This window comes from Cupressus sempervirens, chromosome 6, assembly GCF_028749045.1.
Source record: "Cupressus sempervirens isolate cs-2001-9-10 chromosome 6, ASM2874904v1, whole genome shotgun sequence".
Taxonomy (NCBI): Eukaryota; Viridiplantae; Streptophyta; class Pinopsida; order Cupressales; family Cupressaceae; genus Cupressus; species Cupressus sempervirens.
The window spans coordinates 130,360,781-130,377,722 of NC_143123.1; positions in this window are offsets into that span (position 1 = coordinate 130,360,781).

A 16,942-nucleotide genomic window follows, 5' to 3' on the forward strand; every position below is an offset into this window, starting at 1 on the left:
GGAGAAGCGAGTAGAAAAACAACAAGGAAGATTTATAACAATAGAGGAGGAAAAGAAAAATCTCACCAAACAAGAAGAAAAATCTTCAAAGCAATTAGATCAAAAGAAGAAGAAAGGAGAGGAAAAGGCAAAGAAAAAGGGTGGAGAGAGTCCAAAGACCAAATTAGAGAGAATATCTACTCTAGAACCTGAGTTAGAAGAAGAGGAAGAACCAAAGAAAAATAGGAAATAAGAAACCTCTAAACCTACCATAGTGGAGAATTGCAAGAGGAAAGGCAAGAAAGGAAAGATGAAACTATGTACTCAACCAAAGGAAGATGAAGAAGAAGAATAATCAAATCATGAAAAACTAAAGTCTACAAAAGGAGGTAAGAAGATTTCATTTCAATATATCTTAGAGGAAATTTATAATAATATAAATTACAATACCATTAGAGATAGATTCTTGAAGTTTAACATTAGATAGTACACTTTGTACTAGTGTGTTTAAGAGTGTTTAGCAGAATGCACAAGAGATAGAATCCAAACTACCAGAAGAGCTCTATGAAATAATCAACAAGAAGTGGTCCAAGGCCATCATAGAATGCAAAATTATGTTGGAAGAAGCTCTAATGAATATAATATTAGACCTAAATAGACAAAAGGTCACAAAACTAGTGAATTCATGCAAAGAAAGCACTAACCCACCTGAGAATATAGAGTTGATCAAAATAGGGTTAAAGATAGATACATATGTCAAAGTAAATAATTTTTGGTCACAACTATAAAAGGAGGAGAAATAAGTTCTTAATGAAGGAGGAAGTCAAGGTCAAAAGTACAAAGAGAGACCTAAACTATAGGTCCCATAACCATCAAAAGGAAGCCAATAGAGAAGCATGTTGAATAGGTCAAACAAAGGATTAAGATCAGTCAAGATTTGAATCAGAAACCAAAAGAAAGTGGAGAGATGCAATGGGCCTCTATAGGTTCATGTTGTAAGGAAACTTGGCAATAAAGAATATAACCATTTCCACATAACCCATAATAGATCTAAAACAAACACGAAATTAAAATCCGCATGCAAGAGAATAGACAACATACCCACAAAATTTTGACACAAGATATACCCTGGGAAACCCTCATTGAGGGAAAAACCTAGCCTCCAAAAGCATCCATCACCATGTATTATTCAGCAAAAATACCATTTCCATACAACCATGGAAGCCTTCATGGCCATAGCCACAACCAAGCAAACTATGTTAACAACCATGAATCCACACATCCCATGCCATGCTTTCAACCTTCAAAAATGCTCCCTTTGCTAACTTGTCAAGCCTTGTCTCGCTCGACTCTTGCTTTTCTCACTCTTACTCTACAACAACTACCCTTATGGCTACTTATATAGTAGTAAGTCCCACAAAACCACTAAGTGGTATTACATAAACCATGTGCTAAAACCATGCGCTACCTAACCCGATGACCCCACATTTAATATTGGGCATTTAATTCTTTTCTCCAATATTAAATAATTACATGAAATATTATCACAATGCTACAATACAAATCATTAAGAATATTCCATGGGAATCTTTACATGTTGCACATCCATCTAGGCACAACATTACATAATAAAATAAAATATAACAATATTATGCAATGTGTGCAACACCCATTATCTCAACACATCTACTACAAAATAGAAATGTAAAGAACATCCCTAAATCATTGACATAACCACAACCTAGAAGTAAGAGAAAGTGTGTAAGAAACAACTGGTCAAGATGAGGGCATAGGATAAGAAGTAAAGGGAGAAGCACTCAAAGCAAAGGAACCAGAGAAAAAAATCAAGGAAATACAATTACCTCTAATGGAGTTCAAACTGATGCAGGCAAGAAATAGGTAAAGGATACTAGTGTTGAACCAAGGTAGGAAGTCTAGCAACCCACTCAGGTCTAAAATGCACCAATAGTTGAGCCATCCTCAACACTATCCAAGGGGAAAAGGAGTGTTAGGAAGCCTGAAAAGGGGAAGTGATATTATGAGGAATTGAAAATAAAAAAGAGAAGTCAAGGGTTAGAGGAAATCCAAAAACAAAGAGAATTCAATATATCTAAAGATGAAGAAGCAATATATGACTTAGATACTACCAAAGTGATAAAATTATTAGAATTCAAATAATGAGTAAATTAAATGTGTGAGAGGACTAGACATATGAAATCAAAGGATTTGGGGAAGTATACCAAGCTCACAGAGAGATCTAAAAGAATGAAGCAAATTTTCAAGAGATATGATTAAGTGACTATGCTAGTTCATGCTCATGATATTCTAAAATGACTTGTAGATGAGACAACTTATGATGGGGTGATGATTTTATCACTCAAATCAAAGATGTATAAAAATAGCTTCATGAAAAATCTAGTTAACTACTAAGGGTAACAAAGCAACAGGTTCCAACAAAATCACTTGACGTGGAAAAGACACTCATTGAAGAGAAGAAAGGGGAACTTGCAACACTTAAGAATGAGATATTAGAAGCTTTGAAAGAAATAACCCAAGTTTTTAAAAAGAAAAAATGTCACACACTCTCATGAGTTATCTTGAGCACTCAAGACATAGGCTCAATAGGAACTCAACATAATAGCACACACATTTGATCCACTATTTAGATCAACAATTAAACACATAACTAAAATATAGTACACAATGTACCTATTACACTAGCTACAATCTGAAGAAGAAAAGAGAACTATCAAAATAATGGAGCATCAAGGCTTCTTGACTCAAACTATTAGGTCTATTAGTTCCACAATAAAAGGAACAAATGAGTTACTCACGTTGCCACCGATAGAGAATGGTGATGCAATCTATACTTAGCTTGTAGAACTATGGAGGATAATGTTTGCACTCAAAGATTTGAAGGATTCATGTAAGGCTCTTCTTAACTTAGCTAGAGAAAAGCAAAGACATATTTGAAAAGTTATGATGAATATGGAACAAAAATATTGTCATCAAAGGGGGAGAAATCCACATAACTCCTACTTTCATCCTATCTCTAGTCTTCTCATTGTCATTGATGACAAAAAGGGGGAGAAGAAACAAAGGATAAGTAAGAAAAATAAAAGGAGAAAAAGGTGATGATTACATAGGGGGAGCACACAAACAAAAGGAAAGAGAAAAGAAAAGAGGAAGGAGAAAGAAAAAAGTCTAAGATATAAGACAAGTAGCATGAACTGGTCATATATCAGTCTATATATGTTGTTAACTTATAAAAGATCAAATGTTTTTTCTATAAATGCCAAAGGTGGATATTTTTGCATTAAGATATATCAAACAAGAAAATGATGTATAGTGAACTCAAAAATGATTTAGAAGAATATGTTTTCATTGATTAGCAACCAATTGATAAGAAGTCACAAAATGATGCAAGTGTAACTATCATTATGGCTTATCGGTCAAGGAAATAAAATGGAGAAGCAAGAAAGTGAAGAATTAATGTGGTCCAATCACCATCAATGTGGCAATATAGGATAATATTTGAACACAAAAATATGTGTATCAGAGTTGTGTAATAGAATTCAACTATAACCCACACAGTCACAAGTCTAGATGTAGGTATGCAATCAATCAAGTTGGCCTATAAGCATAAGCATGTCTGGGTACAAAGTCATGAGAGTCTTGTGATTATTCTCACTATGGATTTTAAATTTCAAACTAAAATTTGAGTGGGATAATTATTAGGGTTTTTTCATTCACAATCAAAGGTCGTGATTAATATGGAGAAATCTAAGACAAAAAAAGTAATGTGTGAGTGTTAGAGGTTTGACAAGAAAGTGATAATAATAAATAGAGTAATAAAGAGACAAGAATGTTATTGTTGATATAGTGGTGTGTTCCTGAGAATCCAAGAGGATAATTAGTTGTGAACAAAAAACAACAAGCAAGAAAGTGCGGAGTGCATGAGAGGGAGAGAGGAAAAGTGTCAGGAAAGCCAGACTTAAGCCCTAATAAGTAGAAGAAGTTCATGTTGGAAATATTTCTAGATAGATGTCTAAAATATTGTCATTTATGGAAACATGTATTTGGTATTTTATTTATTCAATCAGAGTTAGAAAATTGTCTAAGTGTTATATAGATTGTAGCAATACAAAGACAAATACAGTGTGTACGGATGGAAAAGATCAAGTTAGGACATGCACAGTTAGGGATTGCTAGAAGGCAATATCCTGATGATGTATGTTAGTCTATGGATAGTACAATGTACATTACAGTTGATTTACTAGTTTTGGAAACTAATAGAGTAGAATAGAGCATGACATTATATATATTATACAGCATAAGGAATTTTTTTCTACAAAAATAATTATTTAGTCATGATGGGTCGATATTGTAGATGTTAATCTCTAAGTGATTTTATAATAATTCTATCGTGTGAAGACATGAAGCTAGTCTAAGATAAGATTTATTAACTTGTGGGATATAAGTAAATATATTATCTTGCATAGATAAGGAGAAGTATGTATGAGATGTGAACTATTGTGAAGAAAACTTATTTGATGTACAATTCTTAAGTGATGAAAAACTTGATGTATGATCAGAGAAAGTACAATCTATAATAGTAAGATAGTATTGTATGTATACTTACTCTTGTGAAGAAACTCAATTGTATAAATTGCATGTTAGGGTAGTGGGCTCTTCTTACATACATTGCATTTGATCTACCAACTCCTAACATGGTTGAAGCAACTCCAAATATGGTTGAGGATTTTAACAAGGCCTAGTCCTCTAACAAGAACTCAAGACACTACATGTATTTCATAGACTCCTAATAGGGTCAATATCCTTAATAGGATTCTTTTGTTTAGTGGATCATCTTGTGGGTATCATCCCCACTAGGGTTTTCCCTTGGCCAAGATTTCCCTAGTTAAAATATAATGGTGTTATGAGTTCTCTTTGTTTATGGTTATAGTTACTATTCTGCATTGTTGGTTTACTTTAATATGCTAGTTATAAAGTAATTAACAATATTAAGTTGTGGGAAAAAATTTGTAGAATATTGATTCACACCCCCCCCCCCCCCCCCAGTATTATCTATTTCTAACAATTGGTATCAGAGTGTAGTTACCTAGGAGAGGCTTAATAGCTTGAGTAAGATCCCTATGGATATGGAACAATTGAAGAGAAACCTTGAAGAATATCTTGAACAAATTGATTTTTGTACAGAAGAAAGAGACAACTTGAAAGATACCTGTATGAGGATGCAAAAGTCTATATTGGTAAACTAAAAGATAAGATAGATGATCTAAAATCTAAGAAAGAACCAAGTGAGAAAATTATTAGCGACAATGAAGTAGACAATTTGAAGAAAGAAAATGAGATCTTGAATCATGAGTTGAAAATTGTTGAACTTAAGTTAAGTATTAAGAAAAATGATAGTAAGAATGAACCTGATCTGAAAACTAAGAATGCACACCTTAGATCCTATTTGAGTCAAGTAACATCTGAATTAGATTCTGTCAAGATTGAGCATGCAAAATTAGAAAAGTACAATATCATTATGAAATGAGAATTGACACAAGTTCATAAGAAATTAGAGAAACTTTATTCTAGTAGTGAGAAAATTGATGAAAAAATATTTTACTACAGACCCTCATATGACAAGACAGGTCTTGGATATCTTATTGGAGAAAAGTCAGCCAAGAAAATTGAAATTAGGAAGAACCAAATCTAGTTGTTGAAATCTCTAAAGAATGTGATCAAAGTGAGATTGAATTAGAAGTATCGAAGGAAGTTGATTTGGCTATAAAACATGATAAACTAAAGGAAATAGAGCAAGCTAATAAACCTAAGAAAGATGAACCATCTAAGGAAATTAGACATGGATTTAGAGGTAGATGTTTCATATGCAATGAATTTGGTCATATGAAAAGAGATCGCATAGGTAATTCTTTTAAACCTATCACTAATTTATATTGCTATAATTGTCATGGTTATGGACATAAAGTAGTAGACTATAAGAAACCTAAGTTTGATAGGAACAATTAAAATAGTAGAATGTTTAGGAATACTAACCTTGTAAGTAATGAAAGTGGAAGATCACAAAGTATCTCCAATGATGGAGAAAAACCTAATGGAGAAAGGAAACAAATTGTATGTTACAAATCTAACAATCTAGGACACATTGCAAGGAATTACAGAGCACCTAAAATCAAAATGGAACAAATTAGAGAAAGAATGCACCTGTATGTCAATTATGTAATAACATTGGACACACAAAAAGATTCTATAGAATTGATGGAATCCCAATTATAGAAGGAACAATAATAGAAATGATAGAAGAAATGATAATAGCAATGACAATATTCAGAAAGAAGTAGTTAAAGAACATGTTGATGAATTCAAAGAAGTGTTTGTAAAAGATAAGGATTGAAGTTAGAAATTATCTTTGACTCATCCTATTTGAATTAAGTTTTCCAATAAAGGTAGAGTGTTTGTGGTTTAGAACTATTGCTGGAGAAAGAATTAGAAGTTGTGCAATTAACAGAAGGTAGAGGACATAGAGAAGAAACTATGGTCAATTCTGCAAGCATAGATATGATTGCAGGAAGTTGTAACAAAGAAAGCAAGTGGAAATTAGTGATAATTTTTGAATTTGCAATAGATACACATTTAATGCAGGGCAAGATTTGAAATGATTTAAGGAGTGCAAATAATATTATGAGTACCATTTGATCATGCAAAAGGTTTAGAGAGATTTGAGAGTGATTTGACACCAAATTGAAGTGTAAAAAGAAGCAATTGAAGTGTTTAGTTACAAAAGCCCTAAACATGACATTTAAGGTATTTTACAAAGTTTGAATTGATTTTTCAGTGTATACAATTAAGAATTATGGCAAGGCAAATAGTATATGATGTAAGTGAGAGACCAAGGTATAAGTTCAAGAAACACCCATTTGTTTCTCTAATGGATGATCTACTAGGAGCGTTTTCCCAAATCCCATTGAATGTGCTTCATGTAGAAAATGTTCAAAGCTGCATTTATTGTAAGCTTGAAAGAATTAGAGATGAGGACATACATAAAGATTTAGGAGTTGTGTAAGAGTGATCTTACCCTTAAATTTGAGTATGCGCATCTAGATGAGCTAAATTTGATCAAGTATATGTTCTACATGGAGTTTGAAAATTATGAGTGGAGTAGAATTATTTTGAGTAGAGTTCATGATGAGATGTTTTGGATAGGTGATATTCTAGTGGTATGAGAAATGAGGGATGCAATCTAGTCAATTACAAAAATGTAAGAAAGATTATGGAGGAAAAACTTAAGACTAAATTTGATGGCAGTAACATGAGAGTTGATCTAATTTGAGACATTAGAATAAGAATATTGAGAAAAATTGTAGGTTATAAGTTAAACCATAATTGTAGAGTGAACTCAGTGCTAGCAAGATTTATGCTTGCAACATATGTTATGGTAGTAGAAATAAGAAAGGTAAACATGTGTGAGATAGTCAAAACACAACTGTTGGACAACACTACAAAGCTAAAGAAGACCAAGAATGCAATCTTTAGATTTGCTTCTTTGTTAACACATCTTTTCTTCTATGCAACCAAGCAATTCCCTAGAATAAAAAGTTGGGAAAGTGATGAATGTTCTATGAATTTGGTAACAAAATGTTACAGGGCTAGATTGGAAAATGTTAGAGATAGTGACATTGATAGAATGATGAAGAAATTTCAATATGAGATGAAACAAAGATATAGAATCCCTCCATCCATGGTGGAAAAGTATAAAGATGAGATATGTTTCATGGTGGAAACTGATAATACTTGTATGGAAGTTGTAGAAACTAGGGTGAAATTCATTGAACCTATGGGATATGAAATGAGTGAGGAACTCGTAGAAGGGTATGTGCAGATCATACTATAGTCAAAGAAGGACACTAAATTCTCTAGATGGGGTACTTATGAGGAAAAGGTAAAGGAAGTCCATTCTAAAATTTACAGCAAAAAAATGAGAAGAATGTTGAGAAGAAGATAGATTCCATTCTCAAGAAATCAAGTATGACTCAAGAGGTGTTTAATGAGAAAGGCATTGTGTTGGAGATGAAAGCTAGTGGGAAGACTAAGGTGATAGCATCAACACCAAATTCTATAGCAACACCATCTAAAGGTGTATTAATTGTACAACCTAGTGCAAAAACACCTATTGTACCCTATGTAGTAGTTATGCAAGTGCAACCAGATAGAGAACAACATGGTCAGACAAAGAAGCAATTAGAGGATGACACACCTATTATGCAGATAAAATTAGAGAGATTAGTGAAAGTAAAGCAAGAATCTATAACATCATTCAAGAAAAGGGTCAAGAAAATTTCCAGTGAACCTAGGAAAGGAAGAAAGACATTGCAAATTAGTGATTCTAAAGAATCTGATGATGAAACTAAAAAGAATCCAACTGAGAAATTAGAAGAAGAAGAAAGGACACCAACAAGAAAGAAAGCATGAAAACCAAAGGTAGAGAATCTAAACTGTATATTATTAATGATGTTAATTATGTACAATTGAATAAATATTATAGTTTGTATAGTAATATAGATAGAAGACAACTAGAGAATGCTATTGTAAGGAACATGATCTTAAGAAGTAAGAGATTTGATAGCACAGAAGGAAAGATCCTAGAAGATCTTTACAACAAAATACTAAATAGAAAAAAAAAAAAGAAAAAAAAAGGAGAGTAGTGGGTGAAGACACCAAGCTAAGAGAGAGCATGATTATTAAATTGTGTGAAGTGAACACCAAGGAAGACTTGGATAGAATTTTGAAAGGCATGGAACCCCTACTAAGGAATAAAAAAATAGCTATTCTTCTTATGGGAGGAAATTATGAGGAAGTTGGGAAAGAAACAAAAGAAGTCATAGTTAAATATATGACTTTTGTACCTCAAGTCACAAAGGAGAGTGTGCAGCCACAATCAAATAGTCCAGTCTATGTGGAAGCTAGTAGACCATTTGATTGTAAAGAAGAAGCTCAATGTGGACTTCAAACCTATTGGATATGATCATTCAATTGTATGATGTCTTTGATGTTACAAAAATGTCAAGTATATGTCGAGCAATCAGTGTATGCCAAGTTCACTCAGGAGTCAAATGAAGTTGTAGTTTATGATGAGTATTCCAATGATAACCAAGTTTAGAGTTAGTATCTACTAAGCTCAATTGGTCACTAAAAGGAAAGTCTGCATGAACCAGTGTTTACTAAGCTTACTTAGTTAACAAAGGAAGTTTGTAGGAAGACGATCCCAACCAAGTTCACTCAGTTACCAAAGAAAAGTTGGCATGGAACCAGTGTTAAATCAACTCACTCAATTACCAAAGGAAATCTATAGAAAAAAAATTTCTAATTTAGTGTTGACCAAGTTGGGTTGGCTATCAAAGGATTTTCTTGTGATAGCATATTGAGTTTGATGAATTTATTTGTTAATTCTAGCCGACTTAAGGAATGAAGATTGATTGTTTAAAGGTGTATTCAAGCCAACTTGACAAAGTAAATGATATAAGTATAAGGTAAAGTTATGGATTGAATGTTTGTGAGGAAAAGAAAAGAAGATGAATAAAGGAAGAAAACTTAAAGGATAATAGAATATCTTGAGTTGGTCAAGTTGCAAAGATTAATATGATCAACTATTCAAGCTAGAACTAAGATCTAAAATCAAGAAAGTTAGTTGCATCAGCATAAGGTCAAATCATTGTTACTCTCTAATAATTGTAGCAGTGAATCAAATCTCTTAACAAAGTTATCTTAACATTTATTTTGTAAATCCTCTAACAAGGTGGCTTTTCTAGATTGAAGTGTTTAAAGACCTCTAATAAGGCCACTCCTAAAAGAGTGATCTAAATCCTTTAATAGGGCCACACCTAACAATGTGTTTTGTAACCTTTAATAGGGTTGGCTCCTAACAGGGATCACTTTATAAGAGTGAAATATAGTAACTAATTAGAATTGGTGGTTTTCCCAAATTGGGTTTCCGTGTTAAATATTGGTGTCTCGTGTGTTCATATTATTTTCTATATGTTTCTGTAACTAAGTTAATTATGGTTAAACACACTAAAAATCTACAGAAGTAATTATTTCAATGCTTATAGAGTGACTGTAATTCTTAGTGTTAACTAAGTGTTCCTATTACAATAATATTTCAGTTTTAGCAAAGTTTGGTTTTTTTTGTATTGACATCTTAAGGGATCTTAGATTTATTTTTGTGGTAACTAATTCACCCCTCCCCTCTTAGTTACTCCTTTCATATTTCCAAAAATTGGTATCAAAGCTTTTGGTGCTTGCAGAGAAGGTTTCATGGGCCTAAGAAAAAGATCAAGAAATCTTACAGAAGAGAGATTCCCAAATTGAACATAGATATCTTCAAAGCATGGTAGGAACTGATGAGGCTATTTGGCAACCATCAATGACTTGACTCTAACATATTTGAACACCAAGTATGTTGCACATAAAGGACCTTTAATTGTGGAACAAATTGTTGAAAAGAATAATCATAATGTAATGATGATTGACATTGCTTCAACTCTCAATTATGTTGAATTTGATGAAGTCAAAGATTTTGCAACTACTCATGAAATTTGGATCAAGTTGAAAGATATATATGGAGGTGATGAAAATGTAAGGAGAGCTAAGGTAGATAGTCTTAGAGATCAATTTGATGAAATTAAAATGAGAGAAAATGAGAACATTTTGTGTAGTACAATGAAAGAATCAAAGCCAATGTAAGTGAAATTAGAACCTCTGGAGGAAAGATAGATTATGTAATAGTTGTAAGAAAAGTTCTCAAAACTCTTCTTCTTATCTATGCAATTAGAGTATCAGCTATATAAGAAATGAGATGTGATGCCAAAAATGATATATCTTTGGATGCACTTGTGGAAATATTGATAGCCTTTGAGTTAGATAATTTTGATAACTATGTTCCTAACTCTAGTAATGTTGATTCTGCATTTCAAGCTAAAATTTCACTCAAAAAGAAAGCTGGAAAGTCTAAAAGCAAAAGGTTTTATAGTGAAGATGAAGATGGTTCTGATGATGATCTTAAAGTCATTGAAGTGTTTCTTGCAAGAAGATTCCCTAAAGGAAAAGAAAAGTACAAAGGCAAAATACCTTTGATCTTCTTTTCATGTGAAGAAGTTGGTCACATTATTGCAAGGTGTCCAAATAGAGAAGGCAAAGAAGAAAAAAAGCATAACAAATATGAAGGCAAGAAATATTTCAAAATTTACAAAGACTACAAGGATAAAGGTAAGAAATCTTGTTACATGGCTAAAGATTCTGATAACAGTGATGAAGATGAAATGGTTTACATTGTTGTTAAGGATGAATCAGATGATGAAAATGATAAGATGGCCCTTATTTCTTATGTTAGAAAGAATGATACATGGATCATCGATGGTTCCTATTCTCATCACATGACTGGTGATAAATCTAAATTTGAGCGCTTGGAACACTATGATGGTGGAAGTGTCAAATTTAGAAATGATAATGCTCGTTATGTGAAAGGAAAAGGTTGTATTGCATTAATTGATGAACTCAGATATGACAACTCTTATTGGTTTGAAGGATTGAAACATAATCTACTTAGTGTGGCATAGTTTAATAACATTGGATTCAAGGTAGAATTCATGAATAGGAAAGCCAAGCTACTGAATGGAAAAGGAAATCTAGTTGGGACTGGTAATCAAACAAGAGCTAATCTATTCTTCTTAGATCTAACTAAACATTCATGTTTCCTAGCTCAAGTAGAAGAAAGTTGGTTATGACATAAGAGGTTGTGTCATGTGAATTTTGATAACCTCATTAACATAAGAAAGAACAAAAGAGTGAGAGGAATTCCAAGCCTAAAGAAACAAGATATGGGCATGTGCAAAAATTGTCAAATTGGAATGATGGGAAAGACAAATTTCAAAAGCAAGAATTATCATTCAGAAGAAGTCTTGGAGTTGGTTCATACGAATATTTGTGGACCTATTGGCATAGAAAGCTACTATGGAGATAAGTATTTCATTTTATTTATTGATAATTATTCTAGGATGATTATTGTTATGTACTTAAAGGATAAATCTTAAGCTTTTCTAAAGTTGAAGTGGTATTTGGCTAGAGTTGAGAAAGAAAAAGGAAAAAAACTAAAATGTCTAAGATTAGATAGAGGAGGTGAATTAATCTCAAATAAATTCAAAAAATTATATATTGAAAGAGGTATCAAAAGACAAGTATTTGCACCTGGTACACCTCAACAAAATGGCATAGCAAAAATAAGAAATGGATCAATCATGGATTGTGCAAGAACCTTGATGATAGAGAAAGATGTTACATTCAACTACTGGAAGCAATCAATATAGTAGTTCATACCTTGAACTGAGTTTAGATGAAGAAGGATTCAAATAAAACACCTTACAAACTATGATATGGTTGTAAACCTAATGTTTGTTATTTCAAAGTATTTGGAAGTAGATGTTATATCTTGAAGGAGTCAAGGAAAGGAAAAGTTGATGTGAAAAGTGATGAAGCCATATTCCTAGGGTATTCAAATATGAGTAAAGCATTCAAATGTCTAAATTTATCTATTCAAAAAGTTGTCAAAAGTGCACATATGAAGATTAATGAGTTTGCACAAAAGAGTGAAGGGAAAAGCAAAAAAGAATCTAAAAATTACAAAAAAATTGTCTATTGTGAACCAGATACTTTAATAGATGCTCAAGAAAATACAATTGGAAATTAGTAGTCTTCACCACTGGAGTCACCAAAATCTCCAGTTCAACCCAAGTGTCAACCAATGTAACCTAAGTCATAGTTTGAAGGAATCGAGTCATATTCTGAAGGATTCAAGTTATAGCTAGTACAAATTGAGTCATCTAAAGGACCTGAGTTACAAGTAGTTGAACCTAAGCATGAAGATGATTTTGAGCATGGAAAACCAAGTGGAACAAGTCCTAAACCCAAAAGGAGGGAGCCTATACTTGTCAGGTATGTTAGAAGGCATCATGCACCTGAGAAAATCATTGGAGATTAGTCAAAAGATAAAATGACAAGAAACAAATTAAAAGTTACATGTTTTCTTACTGAATTGGAACCTAGAACTATTAAAGATGCATTAGAGAATGAAAGCTAGATTGAGGAATTGAATGAAGAGATTGAGAAAATTAGAAGGACCAAAACTTGGACTCTTGTTCCTAGACCTAGGATAAAAATGTAATTGGCACAAAATGGGTATTCAACAATAATTTGAATGAAAATGAAGAAGTTTCAAGAAACAAGGAAAGGTTAGTATGCAAAGGTTATGCTCAAGAAGAAGTTATTGATTATGGAGAGACTTTTTCTCTTATTGCAAGACTAGAAGGTGTTAGAACATTGCTTGCATATGTTGCACATAAAAAATTCATAGTGTATCAGATGGATGTGAAATCAACATTATTGAATGGAATCTTAAAAGAAGAAGTCAACATTGAGCAACCTTAAGGTTTCATAGATCCTAGCAAAAGGGATATGGCTTGTTGACTACATAAAGCTTGTATGGTCTCAAACAAGCTCCCAAAGCATGGTATGAGTGATTACGTAATTATCTAACAAAGATTGGTTTTCAAAGAACTAGTGATAATAGTAGCCTATACATCAAAGAAGAATCAAAAAATAAGATAGTATTGGCATAAATCTTTGTGGATTATACATTTTTTACTAGAAATTATGACTTGTGTAAATCTCTTTTAGAGGAATTGGATAAAGAATTTGAAATGTTAATGTTTGGAGAGATTAAATTCTTTGTTGGCTTGCAAATTTAACATATGAAGGATGGTATCTACATTACTCAATCAAAATACATCAAGGAGATATTGAAGAAATTTGCAATGGAACATTCTAGACTAGTTGGAACACCTATGTCTACTAGACATAAGCTTTCCAAAAATGATGATTCCAAGGAGGTAGACCAGACTACACATAGATCAATGATTGGAAAACTTTAGTATGTAGTGCACACAAGACCTAATATTGCATTAGTTGGTATGGTGGCAAAATTCTCTACTAATCCAAAAGAAAATCATATGATTGCAATAAAAAGAATCATGAGTTATTTGAAAGTTACTTAAGATTATGTTTTATGGTATAAGAAAGGAGGAAACTTTGAGTTGAAAGCATTCACTGATGTTGATTGGGCAGGAAGTGTTGATGATAGGAAGAGCACTAGTTGTGGAGCATTCTTTCTTAGAAAGAGGATATTATCTTGGAAAAGAAAGAAGTAGAATTGTATCTCTTATTCTATAGCAGAAGTAGAATATGTTGTAGTAGTAGTCAATTGTTCCAATATTGTTTGGTTCAAACAACTATTGTCATGTATGAAGATGGAGATCAAGGATCCAGTTGTTATCTTGTTGATAACACCAATGCAATTAACCATTAGAAACGCTTTAGAATAACTGAGAGGGAGGGGTGAATCAGTTATTCAAAGTCTAAATGTCCAATTAAAAAATTTTCATCAAGTAAAGTGAGCCTATAAAATTGTTCATGTATCCAAGCTTAAACATTCTTACTTAGCAAGTTACTCTGAATCAACTTGCAAGCATAACACATGAAAGATCAACACATAACACAGTGATTTACGTGGAAACCCAATTTGGGAAAAACCACCAGTAACATGTTACTCAATTCTCACTCTTCTAAAGTGATGCCCTATGAAAGTCTTGCCTTGTTAAAGGCTGCAACACACTGTTAAATGTGACCTAGTTAAAGGATTTATCCACCCTATTAGAAGTGGGCCTGGTTAGAGGACTTTAGAACATTCACCTGGAATGTCACCATGTCAAAGGATTTACAAATGGTTTTTAAACCAACCTAAGTCCATAGGATTTTACCCTAGCTTGCACAATTGTTAGAGAGTAACAACAAGGGCTTTTGACCTAATATAACTTACAACTTAACTTGCAAATTTCAGATCTTTGTTCATCTCTTCACAATTTTCCTAGCTTTCAGTCTCTATAGCTCTAATAGCTTGTTTTCCTTTCAAGCTTCATCTCCTTGAGTCTTCATGCTTGATGTACGAGTACAATCTCCTCAATGACCACTAATTGAAGTAGATTCTCTGTGCTCTATTCTTCCTTCACCATCTCCTTGACATCCTTTAGCAACTTCACATTTTGGCACCCCAACTACTCTTGCTTCTTGGCCTGTTACTCCTTAAATAGAAGTTTGGAATTATTTTTCCAGCTCGATTCTTCCCTCCTTTAATTTTAGTTTGAATGGATTAGGTAGGATTCATTGAATCTAACCCATATCTTGTTCCTTCTAGAAACATCATGAAGAATCCTCTTGAATTTTCCTAAAAATAGTTTATCTAAAATTCTATGCCTCCAGCTCATCATCCTTATGCTCCATCAGGTTCACAAAATTCAAGGTAATAAACTTGTCAGCTCAAATCTAGTGAGTCTTTGACTTTTCACATAATGCACTAGCTCGGTACTTTTGAAATTTTGATGCTCAACACATACTATGTTACTTGGCACCAACTACATTTTACTGATGCTCGGCACCTATTGTGGATTCATTCAGCATCCACTAAGTTTTTTTGATGCTCGGGACCTAAAGTTTGCTTGGACCTAAACACACTTGGCTCCTTTTGTATCACTTGGCACACAGTAGATTTTGCATTTGCTTGGCACTAATTGAAAATCTTCTTAGCTCGAACTAACTTGCTCGACACTCACTAATGAACTTAGTTAAGCTTTGCAAACAAACTTGTTACAACTTATTCTTCCATTGTTTCTAAGTTTGACCAACCTCTGCATCTTCAAGTATATTATCAATACATCATTTTACCATTTTCTTAACTGATCCTTGCACTTCATTACAAAACCATATCTCAACCTTTCCCTTAGGTACTTTTGTTACATCTTGTTAATTAAAACCTCTTCATCAATCAACTAAGTGATAGTACTTGGATCATATAAGCAATTTTCATTCCAAAAAATAGCAAGTTTGACATCAGTGTCAAAACAATGATTGAAATCATTCTTTAACAACAATCTCCCTCTTTGCAATCAATCTTCTTCTTACAGTGATCTTTTCAATCAGATTTCCAACAAATAACATATCCAAAAATCTAGTGATTCGTACCAAGACCAAACACATTGCAATAAAATATCATTTATTGAGAGAATTGGTGCAAGATAAGGAGGTAAGATTGGAATATGTGAATATGAAAGAAAAAATTGCAGGCATATTCACTAAGACATTACCTAAGGATGCATTTTTGTAACTAAGAGAAAAGCTAGGGGTCATTCCCCTATCTAAAGCTCACTAAAAAAAGTTTAATGATGTATCAATAGAGTATTTTGAAGATCAGTCAAGTTGATGCAATATTGTTAGAATAGATTGCATATGAATTTGTACATTAGGTACATGGAAACTACATTGATTGTTGTCTTTGGCATACGATGTCAAAGAGGGAGATAGTTTTCTATCACATATCAAAGAAATTTTTCTGAATGGTTGAGATATCAAAAAGGGAGATTTCATGCTGAGAAAATCTTTGAATGGTTTGTTGTCAGAAGGAGAAATTTTAGTAAGAGCAATCAGAGGAATCAAAGATTGATGATAGAGTGATTTCACACTAATAGAGGGAGTTCTCATGGATGAGAATCAAAATTAAACTAGGGATATTATCCTTACTTCTATTTTTCTCTAAAATTTCTTTGTATCATGACATGTTGTATTTCCATCAATTTCAAAGAGGGAGATTGTTGGATAGAATCATTCAATTGTATGTTATCTTTGATGTTACAGAAATTTCAAGTATATATCAAGCAATCAGTGTATGCCAAGCTCACTTGGGATTCAAAGGAAGTTCCATTGCATGAAGAGAGTTCCAATGATAACCAAGTTCAAAGTTAGTGTCTACCAAGCTCACTTAGTTGTCAAAGGA